A 16,811-nucleotide genomic window follows, 5' to 3' on the forward strand; every position below is an offset into this window, starting at 1 on the left:
ATCTAGTGTGCTCCAAAACAATGACAACATTCGTTTGATAAAAGCATTCAAAACTTACAGTCTTTAACTTCCGCCAATATGGACCAATGATTTTAATGACATTACCCTGCACTTCAGCTTCTCATTAAACTTTCTGTCCAATCAAATGCTCTCCAGAATCCGAAGCATCCCACCCCTACACTGTAAAAAGTTTTCACCAGTTTCAACTTAAAAACTTAAGTTCAGCAGCTGCCTTAAATTTTTAAGTTAAATCAACTTAAGTCATTTCAACTCACAAGTTAAATCAACTCATTTTTGTTGTAATAAGTTAAAATGACTTGTAGTTTTAAGCTGATTTAACTTAAAATTTTAAGGCAGCTGCCGAACTTAGGTTTTTAAGTTGAATCTGGTACACTGTACACTATAAACACTTGTTCACAGAATTTGCATTTTCTGTACGATGAATGGCATGTAGTGCACTATATAGGGGATAGGGAACGATTCAGTCAGTAGATATGCTTGCCATTGAGGCAAAGAAGTCTGGTTTCTCAATGTGTCACACAGTCTGCGCTGATCCAGAGACACAATGGCGCGGAGCAGATCATATGGAGACCACAGAACGAACCAATTTGAATTCTACACCGAATCCTCTATTTTATAGTGATATGAATGAGATTGTGACTGTCATATGCTGTCAAATGCAGCTTTACCAAACTTAATGCTCTGGCCCAAGTTGTGATATAAACTAAATGCTATTGGCTATTTTAAAAAGGGGGCGGGACTGCTTGATATGTCCTGCCTTGTATTCCTGTTTCAGATGAAATTACGTTAAGACATAGAGTAATGCCACGTCATCGTTTTTAAAAGTCTCTGTTTTGGCCCGTTTACACTGAAACGCAACCCTACTGTTTTTAAACTAAAAAGGGGTCTGCGGCGTTTTCAAAAGTCTCTTTCTGAGGGTCGAAAATACAGGAGTGGTGTAAACGACAGGTGTAACCATAGCAAAAGTTATGCGTTTTAAACGAAAACGCACTAGTGTAAACGTAGCCTTAGTTTGAAAACTTTGGGGTTGCTTTCAGGCTAAGTTTACACTAGTGCGTTTTCGTTTTGAAAATGGAGAGTTTTGAAAACGCTGCAGACCCTGTTTTAGTTTGAAAACTTTGGGTTTGTGTTTCAGTGTAAACGGAGCAAAACGGAGACTTTTGTTGCGTCTCATTTTGCAGGCTTGTTTAAGAAAAGTAACCATTAAACTAAAGTTATATTAAAGTAAATTACAGTTTTTTTTTTACACCCAAAGGTATAACAGTCAATTTTATTATGGTTACTTCTCTTAAATTAAAACATCCTTAATGACGTATGCAGCCTGAATGGTCATGTGATGTGTTTTTGGTTGTGTAGTGTAGATGGAGATTGTTTCTGAAACGCAGTGAAAACGCCAGTGAAGACGAGGATAGTTTTAATTTTAAAATGGCAATTTAAAACAAAAACGCACTAGTTTAAGACAAGACACTGCAGGTGAATAGGGTAAAAAAAATTAATAGTTATCACCTTACTTACCCAGTTGATTGATTACGTTGATAATTGCAAGCATTTTTTGTATTACAAGTTTTTTCAAATATTAGGTTTAATATGCAAATGAGGCTTTATTTAATGAAACATATGCTAATTTGCTTACATTTTTAGTACAAAAATCTAAACACTGGATGAAGTCATTCTCAAAATTCTTGTTAAATTGTTTTTTTTTTGTTTTTTTACATATTTGAGCCAAAACTTTTTTACAGAGGATATCTCATCAAATCTCATATTATTCCATAATTCAGAAAATACTTAGAACAGACAGAAAACAATATATTTTCACAATGTTCGGAGAATAAAATGTTGTATATAATTAAGAAAATCTCAAATTTGACAGGTGCATGAAAAACAGTGTTTTTGCCTGCAATGTCTCCCCTTAAAGTAAATCAAACTGATTATTGGAGTATGTTACAATAAAATACAATTTCAGTCTTATTAATTCAGTGTTTGTATTGTAAAATTTCTAGCAATTTCTGAGTGAAAATAGTTTTTTAATTTCTTTTCTTAAAATATATATTTAAGAAATATTTACACATATATGTGACCCTGGACCACAAAACCAGTCTTAAGTCGCTGGGGTATATTTGTAGCAATAGCCAAAAATACATTGCATGGGTCAAAATTTTTGATTTTTCTTTTATGCCAAAAATCATTAAGAAATTAAGTAAAGTTCATGTTCCATGAAGATTTTTTGTAAAATTCCTACTGTAAACATATCAAAATGTAATTTTTGATTTGTAATATGCATTGTTAAGAACCTAATTTGGACAACTTTAAAGGTGATTTTCTCAGTCTTTTTGATTTTTTTGCATCCTCAGATTTCTGATTTCAAATAGATGTATCTCAGCCAAATATTGTCCTATCCTAACAAACCATACATCAATAGAAAGCTTATTTATTGAGCTTTCATATGATGTATAAATTTAACCTTATGACTGGTTTTGTCGTCCAGGGTCACATATATGCATTCATAGTTATATTTGATTTATATTATAATAGTGGTGGGCAATGATTAATCACAAATAATTGCATCCAAAATAAAAGTTTTTGTTTGCATAATATATGTATGTGTACTGTGTATATTTATTCTGTATATATAAATACACACACATGCATGTATATATTTAAAAATATATTTATGTATAATATAAAATACATGTAAATATTTTCAAAATATATACTGTATGTGTGTGTCTTTATATATACATTTATACATAACGATTAATCGTTGACCAGCACTATAAATACGTTATATTTATTTCTTAAATACACATATTTGTGCATATTTATATATACATATAAATATACACAGCACATGCACACGTTATGTAAACACAAACTTCTATTTTGGATGCGATTAATCACGATTAATCGATCTGACGGCACTCCTTTAAATATTGTCAAAAAGCACTCTAAATTTCAACTGTATTTAATATAAAATTCCTATAAATGTAAACTACGTTACATTTCATTTACACTCAAATCTCTGAAAGTGTCAGAATTAGTTTGCACTAATTCTGCACTAAAGTATATGATTTCTGTAATAAGTACTCTTTTCTTAATTATTTATTAATGGTTTTAAAGTTTTGTTAAACAGAAAAAGAACAGTCAAATAACAACAAAACAATAGAGCAATTACACAGAGCAATTACTGAAAATACTGAAGATAATGCTTTATAAACCAGATAGTTTTTAAAGTAGAGAAAAACAGTACAGGACATTCAGTACAGAAAACAAGAAATGCGGTTAAATAATATATCATCATTAAATTTCTTTCAAATGGTCCAGTAGAGTAATAGAGATCCTTATAAATGCTATTTTCAAAAGGAAGGTAAACACCCCTTCTAATCCATGTATAATAAGTATAGGATCTTGTAACAGAACAAACAATATGAAAATGATGAATGATGTTTATTTTATCCTTGAGAGCAAGAGTTTTCTTCTACACTCCTGTGCCTAACAGTCATTGTTATAACTTGATTCATCTGTACTCCTCAATGTTTTTGCCCATGACCATTACAATAAAATGATGGGTCTTGAATGATGGCTGTTATCTTGCTCTAGTGGATGAATAAGCTTGCTCATATGAAACGGGTACACCATCGCTCTGCTTTGCTAATTGCTGTACTTGATTATATAAATTTTGTGATGGCCCTGTGATCACAGGCAGTAGGAGAGCTCCTCAAGTGGCCCTAACAGACTGCAAGCAGCAGATAAATGAGGGCGAAAGAGACCTGCCAGCTACATTCAGCCACTCTCCACAAGAGTGACATAAACAGCACAAAACACACGGCCGCTCTTATGAGCCGGAAGCTGGCAAAGACAGGTCAGTGTGTGGCACTGCGTGATATGGGAGTGTTTACTGCAGAACTAAACCACGAAGAACATTTATGTGACTGATGATCAAAATATGGAAAGACAACAGGGTGACAATAACTGCAAAGTGGCTTTTACAGTAAACCAGTGGTGTTCTGTTTCTACTTTATCTACTTGTTTCCTTTTTATTTATTAAAAAAAAGAAAATTTGACCCTCTAACACTTTCATTCTCTATTCTATTTCTATTCTACTTGTTTTCTTTTTTATAAAAACACTAGCATTCTCTATTCTTTTTCTATTCTATCTACTTGATTTCTTTTTATTTATTATATAAAACTTGCAATGTTTACTGTGTTAGACTAACCGAGACTTCACAGCACTACATCACAAAATTGAGTACACCCCTCAGATTTCAGCAACAATTTTAGTATATCTTCTCAAGGGGCAATACTATAGTAATGAAACTTTGATATATATTAGAGTAGTCAATGTGCAGCTTGTATACACTCTTAAAAATAAAGGTGCTTTAAAAGGTTCTTCAAGCGATGCCATAGAAGAACCATTTTTGGTTCCACAAAGAGCCCTTTCGTCAAAGGTCCTTTAAGAACTACCTCTTTCTTACCTTTTTATAATCTGAGGAACCTTCTTTCGCCACAAAGAACCATTTGTGAAACAGAAAGCTTCTTCAGATGTTAAAGGTTGTTTATGGAACCATTTAGACATAAAAGGTTCTTCTATGGCATCTTGAAGCACCTTTATTATTAAGAGCGTAGCAGTATAGATTTATTGCTCCTGAAAATTACTCAACATATAGCCATTATTGTCAAAATAGCTGCATACAACAAAAGTGAGTGCACCATAAGTGAACTTGTCTGAAGTGTCAATATATTGTGTGCACTAGGGGTGGGCGGTACACCGGTGTCATACCCAGACAGCACACATACGTTAATCACCGGTGTGACATTGCGCCACGACATGGATTTGCTAATACCGTCAATACCGTAATAAATCAATTATGTGCCTCGAACGGCTGCATTTACATCAATAATAGCTAATTCTAAACAATAAGGCATTCAATTTTCTTCAAACGTTCAGTTGTGGTCTGAATACCTGTCCTTAGCCTATACTATATCTTGTTGTAAATAAAAAAGTAAAACATTCGTATCAGCTTTGCAGGTGGTAGGGGAGTGGCCATTAAACGACTGGTGAAACACCGTGAAGAAAGGTTGGAGCTTGTAGCCTATACCAGGGGCGGAGTGGCAATCGGGACCACCGGGACTTTTCCCGGCGGCCGGCCGAAGGATTTACACAGCGGATCACACATTGAGCGGGCACGAGGCGAACGCAACAGGCCTGTTTACTTTTACTTTCGATTTTGCGATAACGCACATCTTATAACGTTAATAGATATTTGTCAGTGAGTACAAGATTGCAGCAAATCCTCCAGTCTATGTTTGTAATCTCTCTTTACTTTCGACCCGTGATCATTCAAATCTAAAGGTCATTGTACACTGAGTCCGATTTTCGTATGCGTTTTTTTTTTTTTTTTTAGTTTTCTCATATTTGCCATCCTTATCAAAATGCTTATTATGGATGCGAAAATGCATAAAATCAAACAGGATACGATTTTTTTTTTTTTTATGACGGACGAAAGTTTCAGAGGCAGTGTGTAAACTTGATTAACATAACCTGTATTTTTCTTAACGTGCAAAAATCTCGGACGAAAATTTCGTACTCATGTGTGCAATGACATTAACTCCAGCAGCTCGTGTTGGATGCAGTGTTGCCAAGTCCGCGTTTTTCCCCACAGAATTGGTCTACTTTTAAACTGTTGCCATGGGTTGATTTCCCCCAGTTATTTAAAGGTTTTAAATATTGCAGAAATTAAATTTCAATAAAAATAATTTCTGTTTTGTTGTACACTGTTAAGTAAGATCTTTAGGTTTTTTGCAAAATAAATATGTTAAGAATGCATACTCTCCCATGTCTCTTTTTGATAAGGATACCTACCATTTACTTATTATATTACAAAAATATTAACTTTATTCACATACTAAAGGGACAGGACAGGCTACTCCTCCCAAAATGTACCAAAAAAAGTAATACCGTGATATTATACCGTCACCGCTCAAAAGATGAAAAATACCGTGAAATTAATTTTAGGTCATATCGCCCACCCCTAGTTAGCACCATTGTTATCTGGCACTGCCTTAATCATCCTGGGCATGGAATTGACCAGAGCTGCACAGGTTGTTGCTGGGATCCTCTTCCACTCTTCATGGAGCTGCTGGACGTTAGACACATGGTGCTTCTCCACCTTAAGCTTGAGGATGCCCCACAGGTGCTTAATAGGGTTCAGGCCTGGAGACATACTTGGCCACTCCATCACCTTCACCTTCAGCTTCCTCAGCAAGACAGTTGTCATCTTGGTGGTGTGTTTGGGATCGTTAACATGTTGGAAAACTGCTGTTCTGCCTAGTTTCTGGAGGGAAGGCATCATGTCCTGCTTCAGAATGTACAGTATAATTCATGCTCTTGGACAGGTTGTCTTCAGCAAACTGTTTGCAGGCTTTCTTGTGAGCCAGGGACAACACCTATGCAAACCGACTTGTTGCAGTGTGCGGCGTATGGTCTGAGCACTGACAAGCTGACTTTTTACTTCTGCAACCTTTAAAGCAATGCTGGCAGCACTCATGTATCTGTTTTTTGAAGCCAGGTTCTGCACATGACGCACAGAACGAGTGCTCAACTTTGTTAATCGACCCTTGCAAGGCCTGTTCCGAATGGAACCCATCTTGGAAAACCTCTGTATGACCCTGACCACTGTAGTGTAACTCAGTTTCAGGGTGTTACTGAACCTCTAATAGGCTCGTTCAGACTGTCAACCCAAATTTTTATGCAAATCCGATTGAAATCCGATCATATTTAGGTAGTCTGAACAGCAACAAACTATATGAAATCCGATTTGGTCAAATCCGTTTCGAGCTACGTTCGTATGTGGTTTGGAATCCTATTCAAATCGGATTCCTGGAAATCCTTTTCAGTCTGACCGGTCAGATAGTATTTGGTGAAGCTTTTTCACGTTTTCATGCCACGTAAAACATAAACACGTCAGACGTTTTTGTGGAAAACATCGTAAACATCTTTGCAGAAACAAGCTTGTGTTGTTGCGAACTGCAAGTCAAGCGGGGAAAGACAATATACGGCTAGTATACGCACCTCTTTGAGTTTGGAAACCAGCGGAGACGGCAGGACAGAATAAAGTCGCACATTCCAGCTTCCTGCCACTGCTTTAGAAGACGAATATAATCCAGCGTGACGGCAACGTTGTCATGTCGCAAGACAACATCTAGTTTGCAAACTGTATTGCTGTTATTGTCTATTTTAGCTTTGGCATTACAACGCAACGGCATTGCCAAAGAAACCAACGCACATTCCGTAAAACGCAAGAGTGCTTATGGACACACAAATCGGATTTGAACAATTGAACAATTTGAACAATAGGACTGTGTGGACAGTCAGTTATTCAAATCCGATTCTATCCAGATATGGACAAAATCGGATTTGGGCTGACAGTCTGAACGAGGCTTAATAGCCTTGGCCATCTTTTTGGACAGCAACAGCTCTAAATCTCAAATCCTCAGAGAGTTTTACCATGAGGTGCCATGTTGAACATCCAGTGGTCAGTTTGAGAGAATTGTACTTAAAGCACCTAATTTTAACTGCTCTAATACAAGATACACAACTATGTATGATCCTGTCATGCAGACAAAAATATAAACATGATGAATAGGACATTTGGCTTTGCATGGTTAAACAACATACTGCTGTTATCACTTAGGGTGTACTCACTTTTGTTGCCAGCTATTTTGACAATACTGGCAGTATGTTGAGTTATTTTCAGGGGACAGTAAATATATACTGCTATACAAGCGGCACATTGACTACTTTAAAATATATCCAAGTTTAATTTCTATAGTATTGTCCCTTGAGAAGATATACTAAAAGGGTTGCTGAAATCTGAGAGGTGTACTCACTTTTGTGAGATACTGTACATTACATTATACATTATATTGTACATACTGTTGTTGGTTTTCATTGCTTCTACTGTCCTCATTTATATAAAAGTGCCTGCTAAATGACTAAATGTAAATGTAAACAGGTTTATGATGTCTAAAATGTTTATCTTTGCATGTTAGTTTACAACTAAACCTGTAGCTCACATTGATTTTTTAAAATTTGAAAAATTTGAAATCTTCTAACATTTTCACTGTCCCCTCCCCACCATTGAAAAAAAATTAAACAAAACAGAAATTAATAAAATGTACAGATAGCAAAATATGTTATGTCATGTGAAATATATTTGTTTTTAACGTGCAATTTATTTATTTAATTATTATCTTATAAAATGTACTTTTATTTAAAACTTTGAAACTTTTTTTTGCAGTGCAGATTTTTGCTTATCTTCTAACATTTTCACTGTCCCATCACTGAAAAAAATAATAAAAACAAAATATATATTAATAAAATATAAACATAGCATAATATTCATGTGTCAAGTGAATAAGTGTAATATAGTTCTATTTGAATGTGCTATTTAGTATATAGTTATTTTCTCAATAAACTTACTCAATAATTTGTTTTACACTGTATTTACAACTTTGAAAAATAAGTTTTTACAGTGCAGACTTTTGCTTATTTCCTCTTACATTTTCAGTCCTTGCATTTTATGAATAAAAAATCATAAAATATAAAAATAGCAAAATATATGTTGTCATATTAAATGTATTTCTATTTTTATTGTGCTATTTATTTTATTTTGTTTTACATAAAAAAAAACACAAGTACAAAACCAGCAAAGGTAAAATATAGTGAGAACACAATGTCACAGTTTTAAATTGTATCTGCTCATTCGTATTGTTGAGCCATGATATATTTTCACCTCCCTGTTTTGTTGGTTACTTTTTACTTTTTTAGTATACTAATAATGTATACTGTTGACATGGTTGAAAGAAACATATGAATAAACTATTTACTTTAAATCAGAAAATAAACACTGTTGAAAATACAATTTATTGCTTTAGTGATTGATTGATTGATCTTCATTTAACTGTATGTCATGAGTGACCAACAACAACTTGTAAAGTCATCAGCACCTTCTCAGATGGGCTTCTGTGCTCAAGACTAAGAGGTGACGATGGGCCTTGCTGTCTCAGCAGTGTACGGGGAAGCAGAGTTTGTCCATGGGCTGCTCCACAGGCTCTGCCCCTCCTTCAGGAAACCGTCCATTGGAGAGACGGAGCCCCTGCCTGCAGGAGCATCAGACAGAGCCCTCACATTAGCATGGGATACACTTCTATGCTAATTCCTGTCAGCTCTCCACGGCACCCCTCCGAGATGTTACAGCCACTTCAAAACCAGGCCACAGATACAGGACAGGGTCTAACCTAACTAACTGACATCTGAACATTTGAACTAAAAAATATACTGTTCAAAATTAAGACAAATAGTTCCATAACACTTCGTGGTTGACAAACGGATATTAATATGTTCATGTGATGAATTTCGAGGACACCTGTGTGAACTTGAGGAGAACTGACATACATCTACAACAAATCAGCAAAACAGATAAATGAATTTAATTCTGAGGAAATGCTATTTGTTTGCACATATTGTTTGATATTTTGTTGTCTAATGAGTTTACATACACCTCGCAGAATCTGCAAAATGTTAATTATTTTACCAAAATAAGAGGGATCATACAAAATGCATGTTATTTTTTATTTAGTACTGACCTGACTAAGAAATTTCACATAAAATATGTTTAAATATAGTCCACAAGAGAAAATAATAGTTTAACTTATAAGAATGATCCCGTTCAACAGTTTACATCCCCTTGATTCTTAATACTGTTACCTGAATGATCCACAGCTGTGTTTTTACTTATTTTTAAAAAAAATTAATAATAGCTGTTCATGAGTCCCTTGTTTGAACAGTTAAACTGCCCGCTGTTCTTCAGAAAAATCCTTCAGGTCCCACAAATTCTTTGGTTTTCAGCATTTTTGTGTATTTGAACCCTTTCCAACAATGACTGTATGATTTTGAGATCCATCTTTTCACACTGAGGACAACTGAGGGACTCATATGCAACTATTACAGAAGGTTCAAATGCTTACTGATCCTTCAGAAAGAAACATGATACATTAAGAGCCAGGGGGTGAAAACTTTTGAACAGAATGAAGATGTGCACATTTTTCTTATTTTGCCTAAATATCAGATTTTTTTATATTTAGTACTGCCCTTCAGAAGCTACAGAAGATACTTACAGGCTTCCCAGAAGACAAAATAAGTTAAATTTCCCATGATATTTAAATTCCAAAAGTTTTCACCACTCTCTTGCACCCCTCAATGCATCGTGTGTCCTTTTGAAGCATCAGTGAGCGTTTTAACCTTCTGTAATAGTTTCATATGAGTCCCTCAGATGTCCTCAGTGTGAAAAGATGGATCTCAAAATTATACAGTCATTGTAGGAAAGGGTTCAAATACACAAATTTTGAGACCTGAGGAAACAGCAGCTAGCTTAACTGTTCAGGACAAACAAAAAACACAGCTGTGGAACATTCAAGTAACAACACAGTATTAAGAATCAAGTGTATGAAAACTTTTGAACAGGGTCATTTTCTGGACTACATGTAAACGTCTTTTATGTGAAATATCTTATTCAGGTCAGTACTAAATAAAAAATAACATGCATTTTGTATGATCCCTCTTATTTTGGTAAAATAATTAACATTTAGTAGATTCTGCAAGGTGTATGTAAACTTTTGATTTCAACTGTATATGTAATTGACATTCATAACATTTGTAGCAATGAATAGAAAAATGATTGACTAATTCAATTCTGTAAGTCTAAATTAATCTAATTATGAACTAAAGACACTCTTAAACAACTTTTTTCTTTCATACTTGTAAGTTGTATGTCCAAGTGCTGGAGTAAGTCTATGAATAAATTCTTTTCATTACAGTTCAGAATCCGCCAATCAGCTCAAATGCTTTCTTTAAAGTCAGTGAAATGAAATGAATGGCTCGACTATGTGTCAAACAAAAGCCCTGTGCGTAAAGACTGGAGCGTCACGCCAATTCACCCCAGGAGTCTGAAAAAGGCCAGAGAAAGCCCTCGAGTCACATTTTATTATGATTCTTTTGTAGCATTAATTGATCAAACTGTCAAACAGACTGTTAACACAGCTACTTTCCTAAATCTACAGTTTCTGTTGTGTCAATTATCATTCAGCCCATTTAAAACTGAAGCAAGTTCATTGAATGACTCAATAAAACTTTAAAGATCACACCTTGGACTAAAGATGTTAACATGTTCAGAGGTGTTCACCAATGTTAAAGGAATAATTCAACCAAAAATGAAAATCCTGCCAATAATTAGTAACCTCATGTCGTTCCAAACCCGTAAGACCTTCGTTCATCAAGATATTTTTGATGAAATCCAAGAGCTTTCTGCATAGACAGCAACGCAACTGACACGTTCAAGGTCCAGAAAGGTAGTAAGGATATCGATAAAATAGTCCATGTGACATCAGTCGTTCGACCATAATTTTATGAAGCTACAAGAATACTTTTAGTGTGCAAAAAGTCTTTATTTAACATTTTCTTTTCTTCTGTGTCAGTCTTCGCCAAACGTTCATAACAGTACAGAAGCAGAAGAAGACACATGCTGTACATAACAGTCTTCATAAACATGTCTGAAGATTTCGACAGAGAGGATGACGTACAGACATGGAAGAGAAGAAATTGTTGAATAAAGTCATTATTTTTGCTTTCTTTGCTTTCTCATAGCTTCATAACATCGCGGTTGAACCACTGATGTCACAGCTACATTATTTCTAACAGTTGCATCATAAAAAGTCCCTAATTTCTCAAATCAGCTTCTACTGAAATATTTTGAGGAAACAGACAGATTAAATGGTCAAAGTGTCAAATCCGGAAAAGCGAATATTTTTTGTGCTTAATGCTAGATAAACACATGAAAAGCACAGTGTCAAATTCCCAAGTCCCAGTAAAAGAGGGTGAGCCTGCAGAGGGGCTTGACTTCTCGCCCCTGGAGTGCTGAGCTGTCAAAACAGAGCTTTCTTCCTCGTCTCTCAGGCACATTCCTGCGTAATTGAGCTGATGATTAGTCTAACAATCACCAACACAATGCCAGCTGCCAGGATGTGAAACTGCCTAAATACAGGCATCCCGGTTTGACCGGGCTCGTTTGGCACCGCTCTGTTTGTTCAGCCAGCTTGAGGAGCATATGGCAATCATAAAAACCGCTTTAACCAAATATGATCTGATCTCTCACATCCACATGCCAATAACTTCTTCAATTTGACAGATACATTTTGAATAATTTACTTTCCTCATGCAAACCTGTGGATATAAAATGCTTCCCTCTGGCTCTGTTTGGATCTTAAGGGCAGGGTCCATTTTCTCCAGCCATTACATGTCAACACCCTCCTAAGTTGAATTAAATGGAGCGTGGTGCTTGAATTAAACTGCTTATGTCCTCAGATTGGAGCTCTTGCTTGTTTTAAGTGCCTCCTGACCATTCAGTAGTTAAATGAGCGAGAACAGGCCTCTAAAGCAAACTATATGATTGGTTCCCCAAAGAACCTTTCAGTGAACAGTTCTTAAAAGAACTATTTTTTTGTAATGTGAAGAACATTTTAAACATCTAAAGAACCTCTTTCCACTGTAAAGAACCTTTTTGACCAATCACTCTTAAAAAAAAAAGGTTCTTTATTGGCATTGATGGTTTCATAAAGAACCTTGAACATCCATGAAACCTTTCAATGCAGAAAACATTCTCTATAATCAAAAAAGGTTCTTTAGATTGTTAAAATGTTCTTCAAAATGGTTCTTTTAAGAATTGTTCATCAAAAATGGTTCCTCTATGGCATCATTGCAAAAACACACCTTTGGAACCTTTATTTTTAAGAGTGTGGAAAGTTTCTGTAGATGTTAAAAGTTTCTTCTTAAAGATTCCAAAAAAGAAACTTTATTTTTAAAAGGGTACACTCTTATATAAAGGTGCTTCAAAAGGTTCTTCAGGCAATGCCATAGAAGAACCATTTTTGCTTCCACAAAGAACCATTTAGTCAAAGAACCATTTCTTGCTTACCTTTTTATAATCTGAAGAACCGATATCGATATCGATAAAATAGTCCATGTGACATCAGTCGTTCGACCATAATTTTATGAAGCTACAAGAATACTTTTAGTTATTTTAGTGTTTTTGCAATGATGCCATAGAGGAACCATTTTTGATGAACGATTCTTAAAAGAACCATTTTGAAGAACATTTTCTTCAATAACTAAAAGTATTTTTTAAAAGGGTACACTCTTAAAAATAAAGGTGCTTCAAAAGGTTCTTCAGGCAATGCCATAGAAGAACCATTTTTGCTTCCACAAAGAACCATTTAGTCAAAGAACCATTTCTTGCTTACCTTTTTATAATCTGAAGAACCTTATTTGCCACAAATAACCTTTTGTGAAACAGAAAGTTTCTTCAGATGTTAAAGGTTCTTTATGGAACCATTTAGACAAAAAAAAGGTTCCTCTATGACATCGTGAAGCACATTTATTTTAAGAGTGTAGGTCACTTAGAATACTTCATACAGTGTACAGTGGGATCCAAGAGCCTACCTGTCCCAGGTTGGGATCCACCTATTCAAAAGAAAAGCATGGCAAAGACTGTTTATATACAGTACATGTGGCATGCACTTGCAGAAAAATGCATATTTGCACAGGACTGTTAAATTAGTGGTGTGAACATGTGGTCTGCGGAAACGTCGGCAGCTGGCGTGGCAGTAAATCAAAGTGAAACACAGAGCTAATACACGGCTAAAGTCGACACTGATGAGTGTTTAAAACCAGCCTTTAGGAATATCCCATCAACATTTCTGCTCAGTCCACCTGCAGAGCGCATGCCCACCCACAGCGTAATGAGAGTGCATACCTCGCACTTAATGACAGTTTAGTTTCCTCCCTATTTCACACTGTGCAATAAAAACTAATGATGCTATCAAATATTTAACACCTGATAGTGGCCATACTTTATTTAATATGCAAAAACTATATGAGGACGGTTCATCCATACTGCATTTAAAATGTCAACAAAAGATTGTGTGTTGGAATGCATGAATTATATATTATATAGTGGAGTAAAAGAGTCGGTAAAAGAGTCGTATTCTTGGATGCATATCTTGTAATAATGGTTTGGATATTCATGAAATGGTCTGATCTTAGCCGTAGTGATTTTACAGAACTCTATTACTAAGACAGTCCTTACAGAGTAACATAGGGGTAAGTGTCTCACTTAAAGATACAATGGTCAGGAATGAGCTCTTTTGGGCTTTGAACCTACAACCTTCCAATTAACATCTATGGTACATTAGAATGATAATTTGGTAATACTTTAGTTTGATAGTCCACTTCTTTGTAACTTTGCAACTACATGTAGTCTAGCAGTCATTAGCTGTATTAGTAGACTGACTACTTAACATCTGCAACACATAATATTCTGTAACAGCCAGTATCTACACTGATCTCATGCTTGATGAAAGCTGTATTTATTTGATTCACTAAAAAGAGCTGACTCATTAGTCACTGTATTTGAAACATTGGTTCAGAAATCAGACTATCTAGCTGGCTACAATGATGTGTTTTTGATTAATTGAAAAGAACTGACTCATTTGGGAGTCAGACAACACTGGTCGTGCTAAATGTTTTTGATTCACTAAAAGTTGCAAGAATCATTTGTTTGGGAATTGACCCTTTGCAAACAGCTTGACTGACAGGCGATCTGACCAATTATAACACTGAATCTGACATTTCGTCTGAGAAACCCTGGCAGAAATTAACCATGGTTTTACTACAAATGAAGCCAAAAAACATGGTTACAATAGTTAAACTATCACAACTACAAATTTGCTGTGGTTTTGCTACACTAACCATAGTTTAACCGTGATATTTGTAGTAAAACTGTGGTTATACAAATGGTTGTCAATACGCCAACAAACCATGTTTACGACAATTTTACTATAATAAAACCATGGTTAATTTTTGTAAGGGAACAAGTCAAACAGTAGAGTAGATAAACATTGGTGGGCTTAAACTTGAAAAATTGTTTATTGATGTCTTTCCGCAGTTGAAATACGTTCTGATGTTCATTCATGTTTTTTTTCGTGCTTTAATTAAATAAAAAAAGACGATCGGTTCACTTGTATATTGATCTAATAAGGCAATACAATGACCTGCCACAATACATTAAAGGAGAAGTTCACTTCCAGAACAAAAATTTACAGATAATTTACTCACCCCCTTGTCATCCAAGATGGTTATGTCTTTATTTCTTCAGTCGTAAGGAAATTATGTTTTCTGAGGCAAACATTTTAGAATTTTTCTCCATATAATGGACTTCTATGGTGCCCCCGAGTTTGAACTTCCAAAATGTAGTTTAAATGCAGTTTCAAAGGACTCTAAACGATCCCAGCTGAGGAAGAAGGGTCTTATCTAGCGAAATGATCAGTTATTTTCTTAAAGAATTTACAGTTTATATACTTTTTAACCACAAACGCTCCTCTTTTCTCCTCTTGTCTAGCTCTGTGTAAATTCTGTGTAATCCAGGTTAATACAGTTAGGGTATGTTGAAAAACTCCTATGTCATTTTCTCCTCCAACTTCAAAATCATCCTACATCGCTGCAGAAGTACCGACCCAGTGTTTACAAAGTGAATGCACAAGGAGGGTCAAGCACCCTTTACAAAAAAAAAAGTAAAACATGAAAGAAAATTAGATGGGAGTTTTTCGACATACCCTAACTGTCATGAACTGGAATACACAGAGTACATGCAGAGCTAGAGAAGATAAGCATTTGAGGTTAAAAAGTATATAATAATTGTCTTTTTTTTTTTTTTTTTAGAAAATAACCGATCATTTCACTAGATTCCTCGGCTGGGATCGTTGCAAACCCTGTGAAGCGGCATTTAAACTGCATTTCGCAATTTTAAACTCAGGGGCACCATTGAAGTCCACTATATGGAGAGAAATCCTCAAATGATTCCTCCAAAAATAAAATCTCTTTACGACTAAAGAAAGAAAGAAATGAACATTTTAAATGACAAGGGGGTGAGAAAATTGTCTGTAAATTTTTGTTCTGGAAGTGAACTTCTCTTTTAACGAGCCACAATTGTTTGAATTTCTTTAAAAAATCATAACATTTTAAAGTTGAGACCTTATTTTATACCTAAAGTAACCTGCTCTGTCTGTTCTGTCGGCATGTTGTCAGTTTCCTCTTTGTTCCACAATGTATTTTTCACTGCGTGAGAACATGATGCATATCGTGAGAGCGGCATTGTTTGTCGACATAACTGCAGTAACTAAGAATGGCGGGTTTTTGCAAAGCGTCAATTGGGCTGGTCGCACTGTAGATTTGTGGTGTTGCATTGTCATAATTTAATTAATGGTACTAAACTTGGTCAATACTATTACAGTACAGTACTCAACCTGCACTTGTTGATAAAGCATGTGCAAGAACCACTGATGGAATCAAAACAGTGTCAGAAATGAATGAGGGCTTAAAGGAGTAGTTCACTTTCAGAACAAGAATTTACAAATAATGTATTCACCCCCTTGTCATCCAAGATGTTCATGTCTTTCTTTCTTCAGTCGTAAAGATATTATGTTTTTTGAGGAAAACATTTCTGGATTTCTCTCCATATAATGGACTTCTATGGTTACAAACAGTAATTGGGTAGATTTAAGTATTTGACAATATGAATGTAAAAAATACCCCTGGAAATCAATTCCAGGGGGCAAATATTGCTTTAATGAAAAAGTTTATTCCTGACCCTGACCAAACCTCATTTGTTTCTGATGTTTTT

The sequence above is a fragment of the Garra rufa genome, chromosome 8, assembly GCF_049309525.1.
Source record: "Garra rufa chromosome 8, GarRuf1.0, whole genome shotgun sequence".
NCBI classification, from domain to species: Eukaryota; Metazoa; Chordata; class Actinopteri; order Cypriniformes; family Cyprinidae; genus Garra; species Garra rufa.